Source organism: Urocitellus parryii, chromosome 6 (genome assembly GCF_045843805.1).
Source record: "Urocitellus parryii isolate mUroPar1 chromosome 6, mUroPar1.hap1, whole genome shotgun sequence".
In the NCBI taxonomy this organism is placed as follows: domain Eukaryota; kingdom Metazoa; phylum Chordata; class Mammalia; order Rodentia; family Sciuridae; genus Urocitellus; species Urocitellus parryii.
This window is the reverse complement of record NC_135536.1, coordinates 6,590,899-6,610,991: the sequence shown is the minus strand read 5'-3', so window position 1 is coordinate 6,610,991 and position 20,093 is coordinate 6,590,899. Positions and strand designations below refer to the sequence as shown.

General features: G+C 47.9%; 1 protein-coding gene and 1 non-coding gene across 7 annotated transcripts in view; one reads left to right on the top strand and one right to left on the bottom strand.

Annotated features, from left to right (window-relative positions):
• Positions 1-20,093, top strand: part of Eml1 (EMAP like 1) — a 166,192-nt gene that overhangs the window by 66,885 nt on the left and 79,214 nt on the right. The gene's annotated exons all lie outside the window — the stretch shown is intronic.
• LOC144255505 (U6 spliceosomal RNA) lies at positions 5,898-6,005 on the bottom strand. Its single transcript, XR_013343803.1, has one exon. It is a non-coding gene; the product is annotated as a U6 spliceosomal RNA (small nuclear RNA).

The window sequence follows — 20,093 nt, the reverse complement described above, 5'->3', positions numbered from 1 at the left end:
TCATATGCACATACACTCCTGTCCCTGCCCACCTACCTACCTACTCACCTACCTACCCACTTGCTCACCTACCTGCCCACCTACCTACCTATCCACCTACCTACCCTCCTGTTCATCTACCTATCTGTCTACCCATCTGCTCATCTATTTGCCCACCTACCTACCCACCTACCCACCTGCCCACCTACCTACCTATTCACCTACCTACCTGCCAGCTCACTACCTTCCCACCCACCTACCTACCTACCTACCCATCTACCTATCTACACCTGCCCACCTACCCACCTACCTACCTGCCCATGTACCTACCCACCTACCCATCTATCTACCTACCCACCTACCTACTCACCTGTTCACCTACCTACCTGCCCACCTATATACCTGCCCATCTACCTACCTCCCACCCACCCACTTATCCACCTAGCTACCCACCCACCTACCCACCCACCTACCTACTCACCCACCTACCCCCTGCCCACTCACCCACCTACCTACCTACCCCCTACCTACCCACCCGCTTACCTACCCATCCACCTACCTACTCACCTATTCACCCACCCACCTACCTACCCACCCACCCGCCTACCTACTCCCTACCTACCCACCTGCCTACCTACTCACCTATCCACCTACTCCCTACCTACCCACCTGCCTACCTACTCACCTATCCACCTACCCACCTACTTACCCACCCACCTGCCTACCTACCTATCCACTCACTTTACCCACCCACCTACCTATTCATCTATCTATCCACCCACCTACCCACCTGCCACCTACCTACCCACCTACCTACCTGTACTCCAGGTGCAGGTGCCTGGCATGGGCAAGACCTGGAGCTCAAGATGCTCTGGCTGTAGATTTCAGCTGAGGTTGAATTGAGGGTTTGCCCAGGGGGAATGTGCACCTGCCCAACGAGGACAAAAAGCCCTCATCAAGAGAGGTGTCAGGCTCAGGGGGAAGGCCCCGGGCCTTCCTGGTCCTTTAGACCTGCAAAGAGAGCAGAGAAAAGCACAGAATCTTAATTCTTCAACTAATTGTTTGGGTATGGTTCAAACAGGCTTTTCAGTGTAGCACCCTAAGCGTGGCTTTGTGAGCAGCACAGCCTGTGTGCTATGTGGTTTGACTCTTGAGCTCACCCACACTTACGTCTGTAAAGGGCGGCACAAATACCAAAGGCCGTCTGTATTTCCTTTTCCCAGCCGAATGTTTTCTTTTAAAAGGGGGGTGGCTCTTTTCCCATCTGTGGTTTCACGATTCTTGGAAATTTTACCCTCCTTTCTTTATACTAAGAGGGTGTGTTAACATGGGAATATGTAACAAGTCCCACCACTGTGTACAATACAATGTACCAATAAACAATGGGAAAATAGGGTTACTGGTGGCTTTGGAAGTGACGGTTTCTGTTAGGTGGGATGGCCGAGGTGGGATTGATAATGTCAGAAGCGCCCCTGTCTTCTCGGTGGGTTTAGATAAGAACCGGGGCCTGGCACTGTGGTGGCAGGAACAGGGTAGTTGGAGGTCTCCCTCTTAGGACTGAAGCAGTGTGGCTCAGGTGGCGGTGTCTGCTGGTTTTCCCCCATGGTGTGGGTGTGCGGCAGACCTGGGAGTGGGGCGAGGCTGGCGGGCGTTCCCCCTGCCCACTCTGCACCCCAGGGTGAGCCCAGCCCATCCTGAGCTGTGGCCCAGCGCCAGGCCTCCCCTGGGGTGGGAAGGCTCATTATTCTGCTTTCCTTTACCTTTGAAGATCTTTCTTGATGCGCATTTGTCTAGGATCACAAGGCACATGCACAGGATTTTGGGTTCCATCCCCAACACTGCAAAAGATTAGCAAAATAAAAATGAAAATCAAGACAAATAAAAAGAATAACCAGTTAGAGGGACTCTTAGCCCCCTGCCTGTGACCTGCAGGTGGCTCGCCTGCCACCCAGACTGCTGTGGCGCACACTGCCCTGTGCCTGTCCAGGGGGATGAAGAGCTGGGCACAGACTGAGCGTGAGGTGGCCAGATGCTGTCACGTGCTGGGGACATCAGCCTGCTGGGTGTTGTAGGTTCACCTGTCTTCAACTCTGTTGCTTGAAACTTTCAGCCTTGCCTGCACGCCGCATCCTTCAGTCTGTTTTTAGAAGGGTGGGATGGACACAGCATTTCATCTTAGCTAAGCACTGGACGCCCAGTCCCGGAGAGCAAGCTGTGTGCATGCTGCTCCTGCGCTGGGTGGTGGCTGTGTGGCCTCCAGAAGAAGGAGCCTGCATCTTTGGGTCCTGCTCTTGGTTGTCAGCAGCTCACAGGGAGAGGACTTGAGGGCGATGAGCGAGAGCCGGGACACTGGGACACCTCAGCACCTATCATCTGTCTTGCTGTCTTCCTGTTGGGATGGATCCTTTGAAAGCAGTTCTGGGTGCTCAGATAGAAGTACAGGCGAGAGCAGGCCAGAGACGTGATGTAGGTCTTTCCCGGGAGCCTGGTGGGCTTTCTGAACCAGCCCACTCCCAAGCACAACTCATGCCTCTCACAGCAGGTGGGGACACAGGCAGTGAGTGGCACTGTGCCTCTCCTGGGCACACCTCCACCAACACACAAGTTCCAGTGCATATGGAAGTAGCTGTGTGTCATGTGCAGGAGGCGGGGGCAGCGGAGGAGGCGCCTGTGTGGCAGATCTTGGCCACTCTGTCCGCAAGCTCGCCCTCTTCCAGTGACTCGCCACCTGCCTTGGGAAGTGCCCTCCCCCAGCCTCACTGGGAGGTCGAGATGGGCTGGGTGATCACCGATGGGCCATCCTCGCAGGGACTCCTGAATCAACCTTTAAATTTTTCCTGCTTTTTACATTTGAGCCTCTCCGAGTCCGGGGAACAGGGTCATGGTCTCTTGTGCACAGATGAAGAGTGTCTGGTGTTGACGGACTTGCCGGGGTACTAGGACACCAGGTCCTTTGACCCCAAAGCCCTTTCTTTTTATTGGACCCGCGGCGTCGGGCTCTGGGAGGAAGGGTACACTGTCTCTTCCTGCTCTGGAGATTCTACACCGTCAACACACAGGGACTGGAGCAGGGGCAGGTCTGAGAGCCTGCAGAGCAGGGTCTGCACGGCTCCTCTCATTTAGCCTGTGGGCTCTGCAGCGTGCTCCTGCGGCTAACCACAGGCTGTTGACAGGGAGGACGTCTGTGGTTAGGCTGGAGTGCACCCCCAGGGGGGCGGTGAGTCAAGAAGCAGGTCCCGGCACAGAGGAGACGGGAGACGCTGGAGCCCTGAGCAATCAGCCTGCGGACAGCTCAGGGTGCGGGAGAGACCTGGCTGCTCTTTTTTGAACAAAGGCATTCGCTCCTGTGCGCCGTTGCAAATGATGGTAGTAGACGCCCTGGCTTCCAAGCAGAGGGCAGGCTAGCATGTCCTCCCTGTGGTCAGGACTCCCTGGGACTCGAGAGACCTTTGTTTTTAAATTCTATCTGTTGAGGCTTTGCTCCATCATCAGTGGTGTTTTTGGATATCAAATGCAGGAGTGTGTGTGAGAACACAAGTGCACACGTGTGGCAGGGACCTGGCAATGACGAGTGGTCACTTGACAGCATTCAGTGACTGGAACTGTAGTAATCATCCTCTCCAGCTTACCTTGCAGGCTGAGGTCAGCAGCGGAGGAGGCCGACTCCACCCAGGCCTGCCTTTTTTCTCCCTCCGCCGAGTCTCTTCTTTCTTTTTCTCAGCCCACTGCGGGCTGCTGCAGCCTCTCTCCAGCCTCTCCTCCGCGCTCCTCCTCTCTGGCCCGCCTTGCCCATCAGGCAGGCTGCTTGTCACCAGTCCAGTCCATCTGTGTTTTCTGGATCCACACTGGGCGCCAGGCCTCAGCAGGCCCGGTTGCCACTCTGCAGCACCATCTCCTCTGGGCAGCGACTCACCCCTCTGCTCTCTGGTCTGAGCCCCGGGCCCTGCAGCCCTTAAATTCCAGGATGCGGTGGGGAGGCTGGTTGAAGATGTCCACTGGCTGTAGCCAGCCGGTTTCTTCTTTATGACGTTGCCACCGCGAGGCCCTGCTGCCAGCAGAGCAGCTTCTCTCCTTATGCCAGTGTGAGTTCCACCCCGTGTGGGTGGTGGCAACCTTGCCATCGTCACACTGCAGCCAAGACGGCTTGGGCACCAGAGCCAGGTGCTTGAGCTGGAGCAGGAGGGCCGGGGGCTTGGCTTCACGTGGCTTGGTTCAGATTGGATGGGCTCTGGGGCTGGGGCGCCCTCTCTGGGCCTGAATTTCTGTGATCTGTAGCGTTGTATTCACGATCAGTGATGCCCATCCCAGCCGTTGTGTTCGGTGTAGAAACAAAGGAAGCGACGGGCGTGCCAGGGCCATGACTCTGAGCGCCTGGAGGGGCTGGTTCTCTCTCGCTGAGTGCCGCGTGCCAAGCCCGCTGCCAGGCTCTGGGCAACGGGTGCAGAGACATCCAAGGTCCCTGCCGTCCAGTGGGGGAGGAGCAGGAACTTCCCTGGAGCATGTGCTGGGAGACTGGGGGTGCTGTGGGGACTTTGCCTGGTGGTTTGGGCATCATACTCTACCCCTCTTACACAAACTGGGCACCATTTCTTCCAGGAATTGTCACCTGACTGTCCCAGGCTGAGGGGACAGAGGCTTCGGGTGCCGAGGACTTCCCTGGGCTCTGCTCCATGCTGCTCCCTGGCATGGCTTTGTGCAGCTGGGGTGGAACCCAGGGCTTCTAGCAGGTTAGGGATCCACACTGAGCACCGCCCCAGCCTCTTCGGCTTTCTATGGGGAGACCCGGGTCCTGGAGGCCAAGCTATTGCTCCTGCCACCTACAGGCCAGGCGGGACAGCATCCTGACTGCAGAGACCCCACACCTCACCCTCATCCCCAGGACCCTCTGCTCTGGCCCTGCCTGGCTGTTGTCTGTGACAATTAATGCTGCTGTGTTGTCCCTGGTAGCCCCAGAGCTCCTGAGGCACGGGACTGCCTTGCTTGGCACAGGAGCCATGCCGAGCACCTTCTAGAAGCCTATTCCAAGTCCCTGAGTTCATGACCAGCCAGCCCCGGTCCTGTGTATGGACGCCGCAGACTTCGGTACCCTTCTGAGAAACCTGCTCGGTAGGCTGCGGTGGGAGCAGTGCTGTCGTATGCACCTGGAGAGAAAACAGAGATTCTTTCATATAAAGAATAACTTTAGATAAAAGGTGTCTGTTTACAAACACGGACTTTTTGAGAAGTCTTTCCTCTCAAATGTACAGCGATCATGCTGAGCCCCTGCTTACCAATGCAGGGAAACCCGGGGCAGTTGTGGGGGAGAGGGCAGCTGGCCACTCTCTATGTGATAGGTCTTCAGCCTGGGGCGTCTGCCTCCGTGCCCTGGCTCTGAGCAGGAGGGGACAGGCCTGATTGCATGGCTCCCTGTCGTCCCTCGGGGAGGGCTGGGTTGAGTCCTGACTCTCAGTGCTGCAGAGCACTGAATCTGGCCCCTGGAGGGTCCTCACTCTACCATGGGCCCTGTTGCTTGTGGAGTGGAGTCCTGCTGCTCCTGTCCCAGCATTGTGGACGCTGCCCTTTGTCCAGGGACTTGAGTGACACCAAGGCTATACACCAGTATGATACTAGTCCAATTTTGTGTCATCCTGTTTCTTAAAAACAACACACTTAGGGCAAAAAGAATTCCATCCCAGAGGTCATTTGAGAGAAGCAAGCTGAAGTCCACTCTGGTGCCAAGGGGAGGACAGCTGTGTGCCTGGGAATGGGGTGCACACCAGAACTTGGTGGTAGCCAGATTCCAGAAGCAAGGCCAGGGCTAGGACAGGGGGGAGGACTCTCAGGCGGGTCCCGGTGCAGGCTCCTCTGGCCTGTTCCCCCACGTCCTCACCGACACTTACTGTTGTCTGTTGATAGCCGCCATTCTGACCCACGTGAGAAACAGCATGGAGCGCTTCAGAATCTGCAGACCATCCTTGTGCAGGGGCCAAGCTCATCTTCTCTGTATCGTACGTGCTGCCTCAGCGAGCACAGGAAGTCACATTGCTGATGCGGAAGCCACCGGCTCCATGTGACTTTGTTGTGGCAGCCCTGACAAGCCAGCCACCTGGTCCCGTGCCTGGACCCAGCAGGTGGACCCAGCAGGTGGACCCAGCAGGTGGACCCCGGGGAAGTCCGGGTGTTGGGGCCTGCAGGGCATATGTAGCCTCTGAATGGGGGTGTCACCTGCAGGATGTTTGCCTGAGAAGTACGTGGAGGGCATCGAAGCTGCTGGTACTGCGGCCGTCTGGGTGTCCGTCTCAGGGCAGTTGGCAGGTTATGGAGTTATGGCTCTCGCTCATCATGGCTCTGGCCCTGTGCTCATTTGTGCTGTCCTGTGTCTTCCAAGGTTGTGCCCCTGTGCCTCTGGTGGTCTCTGTGCACAAGGGCCTTTCCCCCTCTGGTCGAGTGGACAGTGAGTGAATACATGGTTTTCCTGAGAGCCAGGTATTTAGAATGCCTGTATTATTTGGCTGTTTTTGAATTGAGATAAAATGTATAATGAGACTTGAGATATTAAGCATTTCCAGTGTACAGCCCATGATGTAGATCACATTCCAGTGCTGAGCGGCATCACCTCTGTTTCTAATTCTTCCCTCACCCCAAACAACTCTGCTTATGAAGCAGGAACCCCCTTCTTCCCTCTCCCACTCCTGGTAACTTCCAGTCCACATTCTTTCTCTATGAATCTGCCTGCTCTGGACATTTCATGTAGGTGGAATCCCGTAGTTGTCTTTTTGTGACTGGCTTATTTCTCTTAGTGGTTGTTTTCAAGGTCTGTCCTGCTATACCAAGAATCAGGACGTTATCCCTTTTTATGGCAGCATAGCATTCCCTGTGTGGCTGCAGCCCGTGCTGGCCATCCACCATCTATTCAAGGTCATGGTCTGTTTCCACCTTTGCGTTGCTGTGAGCTTTTCTGCAGTGGCTGTGGGAGTGTGCACACCTTTACGTCCACTCTCAGCCCTGCAGGGTGGGCTCTGAGGATTGGAACCACAGGAACCATGTATTCTCGTGAAACCATGTAGTGCCTCCCACGGGGGCTGCCCCCGAGATCCTGTAGCCAGGCTGCAGGGCCATTTTCCTGGGTGCTGCCCGTGCCCCCTGGCTTCAGTTCTCCTGGTCACAGCAGGTCTGGTCTGGGAAGGGGCAGCTCATGGTGATTTTAGTTTGCATCCCAGTGACTCTTGACCAGGAACATCTTGTCCTGGGCTCAGTGGCCATTGGTCCATCTTCCTGGGAACTTCATTTAAGGCTTGTGTGCCGGGTTTCTGTTCTCGCGACTAAAGGGCTCAGGGGTCACTCTAGTTAAACTGGGCCAACTGGGCTGCACGAAATAACCACACAAGAGACACAAATACCTTTTTCTTTGGGGTCGCTGTGACGGCTCCTCTGACCTTAAGGGTCCCCAGAAAGAGAGAGAGAGCGAGAGCACGCGCTGACCCCTTTTATTGAGGAGAAGCTATTCAAATGAGGCAACGGGTCAGGTTTCAGGGGGCTGAGTCTATCTTCATGATGTCCACTGTTCAGCAGGTTGACTGACACCTGGGTAGGCTACACCCAAGGGCACAGTAGGAGAAGGGGACACACACAAGGCACTTCCATGGAAGATTCTATCCTAAACAGGGCAAGGGGTTATATTACAAAGCAACAGGTGAGCATAGCTGCACCCATGGGGCTGTAGCAAGACACACCCATTTCTGTGACTGAGCGCCTCAGCACCCAGCTGGGGAGTGTAACTCAGTCACCCGTAAGGTTGGCCTCCCACATATTCCCCCTTTCTTAATATAAAAAAAAAAGAATGTAACTGGGAAATTTTCTTTCAGTCACTTGGCTCTTGGTCCAAGGTCATCACAATCTGCTATTGAAACACAAAAAGAATTAGTAGAAAACATATTATCTTCATAACAGTCAACACAATAATCTGGATTATTATTACCTTGCCAAACACTCATCAGAAGATTTTTAATCTTTTCCCAATTTTATTGGGACGCATTGTTTTTGGCCATAGTAACAGACATTTTCATCACCATGGCATTTAGGCCTCTCCATAAACCATAGAGCAAAGGGCTCATGCACATTATTCATTACACTGTCTTCTAGAACATCATTACTTAGTTCTCATCCTTCCATCAGCACTTCTCTGACCATGAAGGAAGTTGGATGTAATTTAAGTCAAACATTAAGAAAATCCATACATTGTAAGTTTTAAGACGTAGCCACAAAGGCCGAAATTGAATAAGCAAGGAATAATATTTAAGGTAGTTACTTTAGGGATTATGAGACCAGCAGTTTGTCTAGGTCTGGTTAATAGACATACACCTGTTTTAAAGCCTGAATATTAACTTCAGCATATTATAGTTCTGAAATATTAGCTGGCAATAATTAATGAGGCAATAAGTTGTATTTTTATAGGCTACAGGATATTTATCATTTTTTTCTTCATTCTCATATTTAAGGAGTTAATTAGGTCTGTCAGTAATACAAATAACCTTGGAAAAATTTATTTTAATAATCTTTCCAACAATTGTCCATAAAGGTAAATGTAGTCTTAGTCACTAAAGTCCAGCATAATTGGCTGGCTTGGGTTTTTTATCTGCTGTCTAGCATAAGTTTCTGTGTGGTTAATTTGTTGCTCGGCTATTTGGTTACCTCAGTCATGGGAGCTGGTGATAACTGACTGGTGACAAACCTCAAGTCAATGTCCAGTAGCTCAGTTTCTTTTTGGAATGTACACAACTGTTATAGGGTTCGAGTGGGGCGTGCCTGTCAATCTTCATAAGCAAGACAATATCCATAGGCCAATCATCTTCTGCCTAATGTAACCATACTGTGAGGAACTCTATATGTTTGTAGCTGTTAGTTGCAACTGAAGGCTATTCTAACATTTTCTCCTCTTCTATTAAATTTATTGTCAAAGGAGAACCCTGATGAGAAAAGAAAGGAAAAGGAAAGGCATAGGAAAAAAAATATGGGAACCAAGAAAGAGAAAAGCATCCAGACATGGCCCATTCCTGTAGCTGCATTTGTCTCCTGCTGTGGTGAGCAGGCAGTCACTGTTGACTAGTCTCTGTCACTAGGGTTCTGATCTGAGCTGGATGTGGGGAGCAAAGCAGCCATGGGGCAGGAGACCTCTCTCAGAAGGGAGAAGATTTAGGCCTTTGCACCAGTGGGGGGGGTGAGGTTCTTTGCCTCACCTCTGTTGGCCCCCAAATTTTCTCCTGATGGCCCCTCTGTGACTGTGCCTGTCTTAGGTTGTCCCTCCCTTGAGGAATCTTACCCGTCACTGGCTAACCAGCCATTCTTCGGGGCCAAACAGGGTGATGTGGAGTAAGCATGGCATCGTCCCCAAGAGGGCTCTCTGTCTCCTTGATAGATAATGCCCCCGTGGTCTCCACGCCAGCATTTACCCTAGGATCAGCAAATTCAGGTTTCTTCTCCATGGAGGACCCAGCTCACAGCACTGGGCTGGTGGGGGATGTGTTCAGGAAGGAAGGAGACAGGCCATAGACAGACAAACAGTAATATAGTGACAAAGCTGAGAGAGACAGATGAAGAGAGATCCCTCATACAGAATTGGCCCTAATTGGTGTTACTCACATCTGGTCCATAGCTGCTATCCATACAGATGCAGAACAATCCGCTATTTCAACACTGTCTTTTTCTCAAAAGATACTTCCAGACAGTCTGTTTACCATAGAATCAATATATTGGTATAACTGACCATTACAGTCAGGACAATTAATTTAGTTTCATGGGTGGACTTTCCAGTCCACACTGCAAGACACATTAAAGGTGGACCTGGAAAATGGGTCCATACAAGTCTTTTCATAATTTTTATTTACCTGACAAGCTCGTGAAGCTGCATGGCTATACGCTCTGTAGCTGGAAATTGACCTTCCTGGGCCAGGTTTCTCAGTCATTATCATGATGACTGGTTTAAACTCTCCAAACTCTCCTTTGATATCTGATTTAATTTACTGAATCATGTTCAGTAACATTAAGACTCTCAATATTACAATTTAAGAAAAAATTTTTAAAGTATTTTGTAAAATCTGGTGTCTCTGGGATCCTGTATTCCCCCTTTTCCTTATTTAATAAAATTGAGTAAAGGCTTGGCATAAGTCATAGTATTATTAGTTTAAGTTATAGATAATAGTACAAGTATTTAAATGACTAAGAATAGATTTACCTTTTATTGATTATTAAATTTTTTTATATAGACTAGTCGATCCATCCTAACAATTTAGAAAGAATCCTCAATCTTTTTGAGAGAAGGTCTCAAAATCTCTATATTTTAGAATATTATCCTTTATATAAGTATCTCTTAATTGCCTTTAAAAAATATGATGAAGGTTATTTTTTGTGTAGGGAGCAGTATATAAATCTTACTGTATTTTTTATGGACAATAGATCTAGTTAGAGAACTTTTATAATATCAATGAATTTTTTTAAGTTTGTAACCTTTATTGTTTAAAATTAATATATAACTTTAATTTGGAGAACATTAGTCTTAATAAAATGTTTTTTTTATTTTATAATTATCTAACAAACAAAATATGTAAAAATTAGTATCTCAGTGTCTTAGAATTAATCAATTTTAGTCTCTAAGGACAATTGTTAAAATCGGATTTTAGTTAGTAGTTCAATATACTTAATGTTTAATCAACAATGTGAATTTATTTACCAAAATTAATCTTTATCTTAAACAGTAAGAATTATTAGGCAATAAGGATCTTTCTTTAAAGAAGTAAACTTACATTTTAATAGGTGTTTATCATGTCAAGATATGGACAAAATTTTAGCTCACATTAGTATAGTTAAATTAGGAAAATAACCTGAAATATCCTTAAATTAATTATAGTCAGTTTAGTATATATAAATCTCTTTTTTTAATTGTTCTAACTTTTTACATCATCTGTTTAAATAACAATATAAAAATCTTTTTTTTTGCATGTATGTATAGATTCATAAAGGGCATAGCTGAAGTTCAATTCTGGGAGTCTGGTTCCAAAGTCTATGCTCTTATCCAATCCATTAAACTTTCTCTGTTTTGTTTAAAAAAAAAAAATCTTTTTTTTTTTTACTTAGGAAAATGAATATAAAGACCTTGTTTTACCCAAAGATGATTTCTTTGTTCTTTTTAGGATCCATGTGTGCTTTTTCTTTGTTGAAGCATCTTTTTTTTTTTTAGAAAATTTTTTTGGTTATACTTTGGAACAATTTCTGAAAACCTTAGAATCTATAAACAAATTATTATACTTTGATAAGAAATATCAATGAAAATAGTTAAAATCCTTAGATATTTTGTAGACATAATTATAATTATTTATCATCTTATGAGTTTGAACAGTAACTTTGAGAATTAGAAACTACTTGAAGATTGTATTTTCACTTAAAAGTAAATTTATAGTAAACACATTTATCTCAAATATCTGTAACTGAAAAGGCAGAGTATCTGATAAATGTAAATATAAAACATAAATTATGGGTTTTCTGTTGAAGAAAAACAATTAGGCAAATATATATTAACTAATCAATTAGGCATGTGCTAATTATTTTATAGATTAACAAATATAGGTCATCTAAATATCTAAAAAATATATATTAAGAATAAGAACTTATAATTGTATTAACTTTATGTAACCACGTGGTCTTAAAATTTTTGGATCCATTTTAATTTATTTTTAACTAGGAGTGCACTCTTCTATGTGACGTCACTTGATGTAACTGAAATAAGATCCTTATGCATACATATTTACTTCTTATATTCAGAAATGAGAATAAGGATTTTTTGGTCATCACAGGAACATTGCCGGCTTTGTTCCTGTGGCAAGCAAATGCATCCTCATAACCTCCAAAATTAAAAGTAAAATATAAAGAAGCATGTTTGATATCTCTCATCAATAGAACATTATTTAGTAACACAACTATAGAGAAAAGTCAGGTTATTTAACTCAGAACTAACTTAAATTTAGGGCTGCAACATAGAAACCTGTGGAATTAAATTTTGTCTGAAAAAGATATCTTTCGTTAGCATTCACAGGTAGGCATTCTTAAAAATACAGGCTCTGAGCAGCTCCGGTAGAAATCTGAAACACAGTAGTACAGGTTAGTGGCTGGAAGGCGGGACTAGAAGTCCCGTCTGAGTGACTGTGGAAGAACCAATCGGAAGCCCACGAAAGTGTGGGAGGTGGGACCAGGAAGCTTGCTCTTCCACCCAGGCACCCCATGGTTACCATGGTGATGCAAACAACATGGAGTCCGCTGCCCATTTTCGGGGCAAAAGTTCCCCAAGTTTTCCTAGCCGATTGCATTTTGTTTTATTTTGTCTGCATTTTCTCCCGCCTGGCCAAGATCTTACTGCAGTAGTAGCTTGTTCTGTCTCTGCGACCTGCGGTTGCAACTTGTGTAAATCCTGCACTTTTTTCTGTGGCACGTGGGTGCTCCAAAGGTTTTTTAGCAGCAAACGCTAGCATTACCATCAGATCTTAAGTTAGTCTGTGTTTGGCATTTAGGTAAAGTAATTCAAGGGTTAAAAGCACTGCTGGCTGCAGGGGCTAGGACCCCATAGCGAACAGCAAGTAGCAGCAGCTAAAGTCTCTTGTCCCCAGCGGCTGAGTTACAGCCATTCTGATTCACAGGACAATCAAGTAGTAAAAAGGTCCGTACATACTTTCTGAGAATTGACAAAAACAATAGAAAATTGAAACTTATTTTTCTCCAGGTAAACATCACATTTTTTCTCCCTTTTTCTCACTCTCCTAGCGCAAACTTCTAGAACATAAAGGCCAAAAAATTTCCTCTTTTTTTTTTTTTTCATGTGATGCTGAGGATCGAACTCAGGTTCCGCCCATGCTAGGCAAGCATTCTACCGCTGAGCAACAATCTTAGCCCCCCAAAAATCTTTTATAAAGATTTATAAAAACAATTTTAAAAAATCCACAAAAGCGTGCTTTCCGTGGAGAGGACTCAACTCAACAACATAGCCCATCAATCATCTTAATAACTATATTTATTTAGAGTCTCTACAATTATACCCCAGTATTAAAAATTTTAACGTCACAGATTTTCCTTTTGTCTAATTCACTTACTTTCTACAATTCTGCCCACAATACTCTGCAATCCTCAGCATGCTTAACTTCTGGAGAGAACTTTCAACTTCACTAACTTTCTTTAATATTTAAATTGGAGTCCCCTTAGGAGCCAGCATTTGTCGCTTTTGTCCCGGCGGCTTAAAGAACTTTTGCCCCACGTTGGGCGCCAATTGCCGGGTTTCTGTTCTCGCAACTAAAGGGCTCAGGGGTCACTCTAGTTAAACTGGGCCAACTGGGCTACAGGAAATAACCACACAAGAGACACATACCTTTTTCTTTGGGGTCGCTGTGACGGCTCCTCTGACCTTAAGGGTCCGCAGAAAGAGAGAGAGAGCGAGAGCACACGCTGACCCCTTTTATTGAGGAGAAGCTATTCAAATGAGGCAACGGGTCAGGTTTCAGGGGGCTGAGTCTATCTTCATGATGTCCACTGTCAGCAGGTTGACTGACACCTGGGTAGGCCACACCCAAGGGCACAGTAAGAGGAGGGGACACACACAAGGCACTTCCATGGAAGATTCTATCCTAAACAGGGCAAGGGGTTATATTACAAAGCAACAGGTGAGCATAGCTGCACCCATGGGGCTGTAGCAAGACACACCCATTTCTGTGACTGAGCGCCTCAGCACCCAGCTGGGGAGTGTAACTCAGTCACCCGTAAGGTTGGCCTCCCACACTTGTGCCCATTTTTAGGTTGCGTAAACAAGCCAGCCCTTTTTGTTATCCAACAAAATGGTTGAAAGTGAAAAGACAAGCATGTGCTGTTGTCAAGTGCAGAGGTTCCTGCACTCGGCTTTCTAGGGGCCTCTGACGGCTCTGGATGTTCAAGGTTAGGGTGATCGTCCGTCCCGCCTGCTTTCTCCACTTTTGCCTGTGGCTCACATTTCAGGTGGAGCCTCAAATGGCACTCCAAGAAAGGATCAAACTGCACAGTTTCACTTGGAATCTCCGACGGCTCAAGCATTTAAAGTGCACTTTGAGGAGTCAGAGAGCTGGAGTGTCCGTGTGTCCGTGGATGCTCTTCAGCAGTGGCACTGCTCCTGAAGACTCCTGGGCCCGGCTTTCCAGCCTGTCTTGGCCTGGCAGTGTGAGGCTGAACCATGAGGTCTGAAGGTTTGAAGGTACCCAGGCTTGAGACCCTGTCTTAATTTTTTTTTTTAATAAAAAGATAGGAATGTCATGCAGTGATAGAGCACTGCCTACCACACGAGGGGCCCTGGGCTCACTCCCAGAACCACACAAAAATGAATAAAGAAAGACCTAAAAATTTTTAAATAAAACAAATTGTTTGCTCTCCTCCTGCATTCTGGGTCCTGCGTTCTGGGTCCAGTTCTGGCTGAGGAGCGTGACTTGCAGACGTCCCCTGTTCTGCGGCCTGCCTTCCACCCTCCTCACTGTACCTCTTCAAGGGCAGCGCTTGAGTCTGATGAAGGTCCACTTGCTGTCTCGTTTCTCTTGTGGAGTGGGGTCCTGTCATCCCATCTAGAGACGGTTGCCTAAGTGGGCCACAATGGTCATCACCTTTCCTTCTGGAAGTCTTACTGTTTCCTGTCCTGCATGAGGTCTGTGATCCATTTTGAGTTAATTTGCTTACATGGTGACAGGGGGTTGGCATTTGTTCTGAGTGTGGCTCTATCATTGTCCCAGCCTAATTTAATGGAAAGACTCCTTTCTCCACTGAATTCCCTTTACCGTGGTCCAAGTACACCAGGGTGCATTCCCTCCCTCCCGTGTGTGACACACTGCGTGTTTGTGTTCTTCAAACTCAAACTCCTTCCTAATTTCCCTCTCTTCCTTCTTTCTTTGTGGTGCTGGTGGTGAACGTGGGCTGCACTGTGCTGTGCCACCGAGCCACACCCAGCCTGAGTCGGGGCTGGTGACATCGGGTCTGGCTTGTTTCCTTTTTGCACGTGGGCATCCAGTACCATCTGCTGAAGGGTTGGCTTCGCCTCTACCCACTAGATGGCCTTCGCTCCTTGTGGAAGGCTGGCGGGCACACTGGTGGGGTCTGTCCTGGACTCTTCCGTCCCATCCATCTCTGTGTCTGTTCTCTCTCTAGCGTCATGGGGTCTTGAAGCCACATGGTCCTGTTCTCTGTGCTCTTTCTCAGTATTGCATCGCTGCTCCATAAACTTTAGAATTATCTTGTCGATATTCACAAAATGGCTTTTTTAGCATTTTGATTGGGGTTTTGTTATATGCTGATCAAATTGGGAAAATTTAGCATCCTAACAGATTTGGGTCTCTAATCCATGAACATGGAACATCTCTCCATTTCTTTGGAATTTCTGTCATCATAATTCTGTGGTTTCCTGCACATCTGTCCTTTATGTACATTTTGTTAGATTTCCATGTAGTCATTTCAACTTGGTGCTGTTGTAAGTGCAATTACATTTTTTTTTTTTTTTTTTGCGATTACATTTTAAATTTCAGGCTCCAGTCGCTCAGTGTTGGCCTCCAGGAGAGTGGTTGACTTTGATATCTTAGTCTCATATCAGGACCGTGTTACTAGTTCCAGGGGGCTTTTCCTTGGTTCTTTGGGAGCGTGGACATGGACACGCAGGACATCTGCAAGGAAGACACCTGTATGTCTTTCCTCCTAACCGCGTGCCTTTTGCTTTCTTTTCTTGTCCTGCCACACCAAGGGGGACTTGTGCCAAGTCAACTAGGTGTGGTGGAGGGGACCCCCTGCTTTGCTCCTGATCCTAGGGGAGAGGGTACAGCATCTCACCGTGAAACACGGGGTTACCTGCAGGTTTTCTGTGCGTGTTCTTTTCCTGTCGAAGCTCCCCTCTGTCCCTCATTTACCCAGTTTCTCTTGACCGCTTGTCTTAAGCAGTCTGGTTTTAGTTTGTCTTGGTGTCATTTTCTTCATGTGTCTCGTTCTTGGGATTCACAGAGCCTCTTGATCTCTAGGTTTATTATGTTCATCAAACTGGGAATTTCCTGCCATTCTTTCTTTCTTTTTTTTTTTTAAGAATTTCAATATTTATTTTTCAGTTTTTGGCGTGCTGAGGATCGAACCCGGGCCGCACGCATGCCAGGCAAGCACGCTACCGCTTGAGCCACATCCCCAGCCCCCGCCATTATTTCTTGATAGCTTTTTGTTGTTGATGACACAACCTTGCAACCCCACCTGCTTGCCTGCTCTGTGTCCCTCCGCCTGCCTCCCGGCTGTCCCTGTTTTGTTCGGGTCATTTCTGTTGCTGTTTCTTCGCCTTACTGCGTCCTGGAGGCTCACAATTGGAGGGCTGACTTATTCTTTGACGTGTGTCCCCCACATCTCTACTCCGCATCTCTCCTTCCTCCAGCATCGTGAACACATGCGTGTCCTCCCGGTTGCTGTTTAATTCTCTTCTCAATTCCCCCACCTGTTCCTTCTGGGTGGGTTTGTAGGTCCATCTGTGCCTTACTGGGTCATGTTTCCAAGCCTCTTTGCCTGCCTGGTAGTTTCTGCGGGAAGCCAGGACCGTGCATTCTGCCTGTAAATATTTTGCACCTTTGTTCTGGGAGGTGGTTAAGTTACTTGGAAGCATTTGGTCACATTGGGTCTCGTGCTTCAGCCCGTGGGGACCACAGTAGCATTTAGTGTAGTGTAGTGCATGTGAGTCCTCTGCCCATTGCCCTCAGGTGACGGGGTTCACAGTCCGCCTGGTGGTGACATGCACTGTTCCTGGCCCTGAGTCCTGGTGGCTGTTCTCTGTAGCTCTTGTGGGTGGCAGACTCTGTGTCTGCACATCTCTGGAGCTCTCCCTCTCCAGCATCCGGCCCTGTGGACTCCAGTCACTGTGGCTGACGTGGCCTTTTAGTTCTGTCACTTCAACTTAGGGATACCACCAGCCTCCCCTCCCCCTCAACTAGCAGCACCTCCAGCTCCAGCTGCATGCTGAGGTCATCACAGGCTACTCCTTCTGTCCATCTCTCAGCCATCACCCTCCCTCACAGTCTAAAGCCCAGTGTCTTGAACACCATTGCTGGATGTAGTTTTTCTTGATTTGTTTTCTTTTAACTGCTCAAGGTAAGGATGGTAAATGCAGTCCTTGTTTTTCCATCTTGGCTGAAAGCAGAAGGTATGGCACTTTTAGAAAGTAGCTCCACAATATTACTAAAAAAAGGGCAAAAACATTTACAACACCAGTCACAAAAAAGGAGCGTGGGCAGAAGGCTCCATCTCAACTTCCTCTAGATTCTGGGATTCCTAGATTCTCTAGATTCCTCTAGGTGTCCGGTTGTTGTGGCTCCACTTTCTGGTAGTGAGCGAGAGGGAAGTTCTACGAGAACCTACATACGTGTTTTCATTCTTAAGTGTCTTTGGCCAGCTGAACTTACCCACGGTGACCTCCTGACGAGGGACCACTAGCTGCGTATTTTCCAGAAAGTTCTCATCTCCGGCAGACAGTTTGTGGCTTCGGCCCCTTTGATGCATTTTGACTATTTAAACTGTGCATTTCTGATTTTCATCTCAGCTGTTCAGGACAGGTCCTCAAGGGCAAGGGAACATTATCTGAATCTCAGCAAAACCTGTAAGTTCAGAAGTCAGTGAGTAACGGGTAATACTTTAAATAGGAAATAAATAATATGCAAGTTAATGGAAAAAAATAAGCTTGTTTTTGAGACAGCATCTTGCAGTGTTGCCTAGTTGACCTTGAACTTGGCACAAGTGGTCCTCCTGCCTTAACTTCCTGAGTAGCTGGGACCAGGTGTACACCACTGTGCCCCGCTTAAAAGAGCTTTTCTTTTATTCTATTTACTGAAAGGTTTGAAACCTTGTTATCATTTTTAAAAAATTAAAGCTACCTTTTAGATGCTTTTTGTTAAATCAGCTTATGACCCAACATCTTTCAGGGTACAGCCGGTTCTCAGGGAAGGCTGGCAGTAGTCTCCATGTGAAATGATCATTGAGGCTGCGCAGCGGGCCTCTCCCAGGTCCTGTCCTCAGGCCCATCGTCTGGTCGCTCACCTCCGAAGCTTTAATCTTTCCTTGTACGGTTGGGATTTGGTGATCTTGGGTGACTTGCTAGGACCATTATTAAAGACCTGGGTCCCCCACCCCCATCCCAGCTGTCCCAGAGACAGGATGTGCCTCTGCTGCCATCACGGTGTCTGGCACTGGACCCTCCTGGCACAAGCCAGGTTCTAAAGCACGTTGCTCCTCCGTCCCCAGGAGTACGGTTCTGCCCAGGGGTACGATCCCTCATTTGCCTCAAGGCTGGAAAGTGTGCGTGTGGGAAGGGATTGACAGCTCAAGGCGCAGGGCCGGTCGCTCCTGATGGAAACAACTGCTTCTGCCAAGGCAGAGGACAGTGTGTGAGTGCACGCCTGCTTGCGCCTGCGTGTGTGTGTGTGTGTGTGTGTGTGTGTGTGTGTAGCATTGTCAACATTCCAGAGACGGCAAGGGATCAAGGCCTTCCTGGGAAGTCTTTGTTGACTGAGGACCGTGGCCAGGCAAGGTGAAAGGAGAGCTGGAGAAAGTAGTTAGTGAATTTCCTCAACACTCAGCTTATCACCCACAGATGATGGTTCTTCCTCCTCTGATTGTCAATGATTGTTCACTGATGAAATGGAAGCGGCTGGTCGGAGGCCTGCTCATCCCTCCCCGGTGTTGGAGCTCGTGTGCCCAGTCCTTGGGTCACTTTGTGGCCTGGTGATTGGCCTGGGAGCATTGGGGCAGGGCTGGGTGGGGCTCATGCAGAGAGCTCATCCAGCTGTGCAAGGCCCTGGGTTCATGCCCAGAACTGGAAGGAGAGTCGGGGGAGCGGGGCCTGCTCTGCCCTCTCCTCACTTCTGTGTCTCCACAGTGGTTGCTTGTTGGCCAGTCTCTCTTGTAACACTGAGCACCAAAGACTGGGGAACTGGCAGGGTTAGCTGTGTTGCCCAGGGTAGCACTGGTCCAGAGGGATCCCAACAGTGTTCTCCTTATTGAGCTGAAATTTTGTTGGCTTTAAACTCCATGTCGCCTAAACGGTCATATGTGGCTTCTTAGGGTAATGTCATGTTTTTTTGTTTGTTTGGTTTTTTTTTTTTTTGGTCTCCCCACTACCATTATATAGTCTAGAATTAAAAAAAAAAATCTGTTAGTTAACTTTTTCATCATTGGGATGAAATACCTAGGAAAATCAACTTAAAGAAAGAGTTTTTGGCTCATAGTGTCAGAGGTTAAGCCCAAGGTTGGCCAGGTCCGTTGCTCTGGCAATATACAATGGTGGAAGGCATGGTAGCCAGGAAGCTGGGGAGGGGACTGCTGGGGACAAGCTGCTCCTTTCCAGAGCACACCCCCACTGATCCACTACTTCTTCCAGTTGGGCCCCACCTCCCACAGTTCCACCAGCTGCCAATGAAGCCATCAGCTTGTGAGTCCCTCCATGGACCAAGCCTTCAGCACACGAGCCTTGGGGGACACTCCAAACCTACTGAGTTCTTTACACCACCCCTCCCCAGATTCAAGGGTTCTGCTGCAGTTCTCTTAATCGGTAGGCAATGGCAACCTTGCTGTGTCCATCCAGGGCTATTGCTGAGCCTTTCACGGTCAGTAGTGCCAACACTAGTTCATGAGCTTCAAGGAGACGAGTTTATTTTAAGATATGGCAGAGTCCTGTAATTTTCTATGAAGTGATGGGTTTGGAGCCAGAGCTCTGGTGAAGGTCCAGCCCAGGGAGGGGCAGGACTCAGGCTTCTGACTCTCCAGATGATCCAAGGAAAACCAGCAGTCTTAGTTTAGAATAAAGCTGGAATCCTTCAGCCAAGGTGGCACCCAGGGCTGCGAATCTGACGGGAGGCCCGAGTTCCAGGCCTAAAAATGACACTGATTGTTTTCATGCTCCCTTTGCTATTGGATGCACATAGGGTGGCGCAGAGGATGACAATATAATTTTTTTGCATATGATGCATAACTTGGAAAGCCAACTTTTATATTAGACTTTTTTTGCAAATGATTGGAAAAAGTTATCATTCCTTATTGACTCTAAAATACTAAAACCCAGTGAGTTTTTTTTTTTTTTT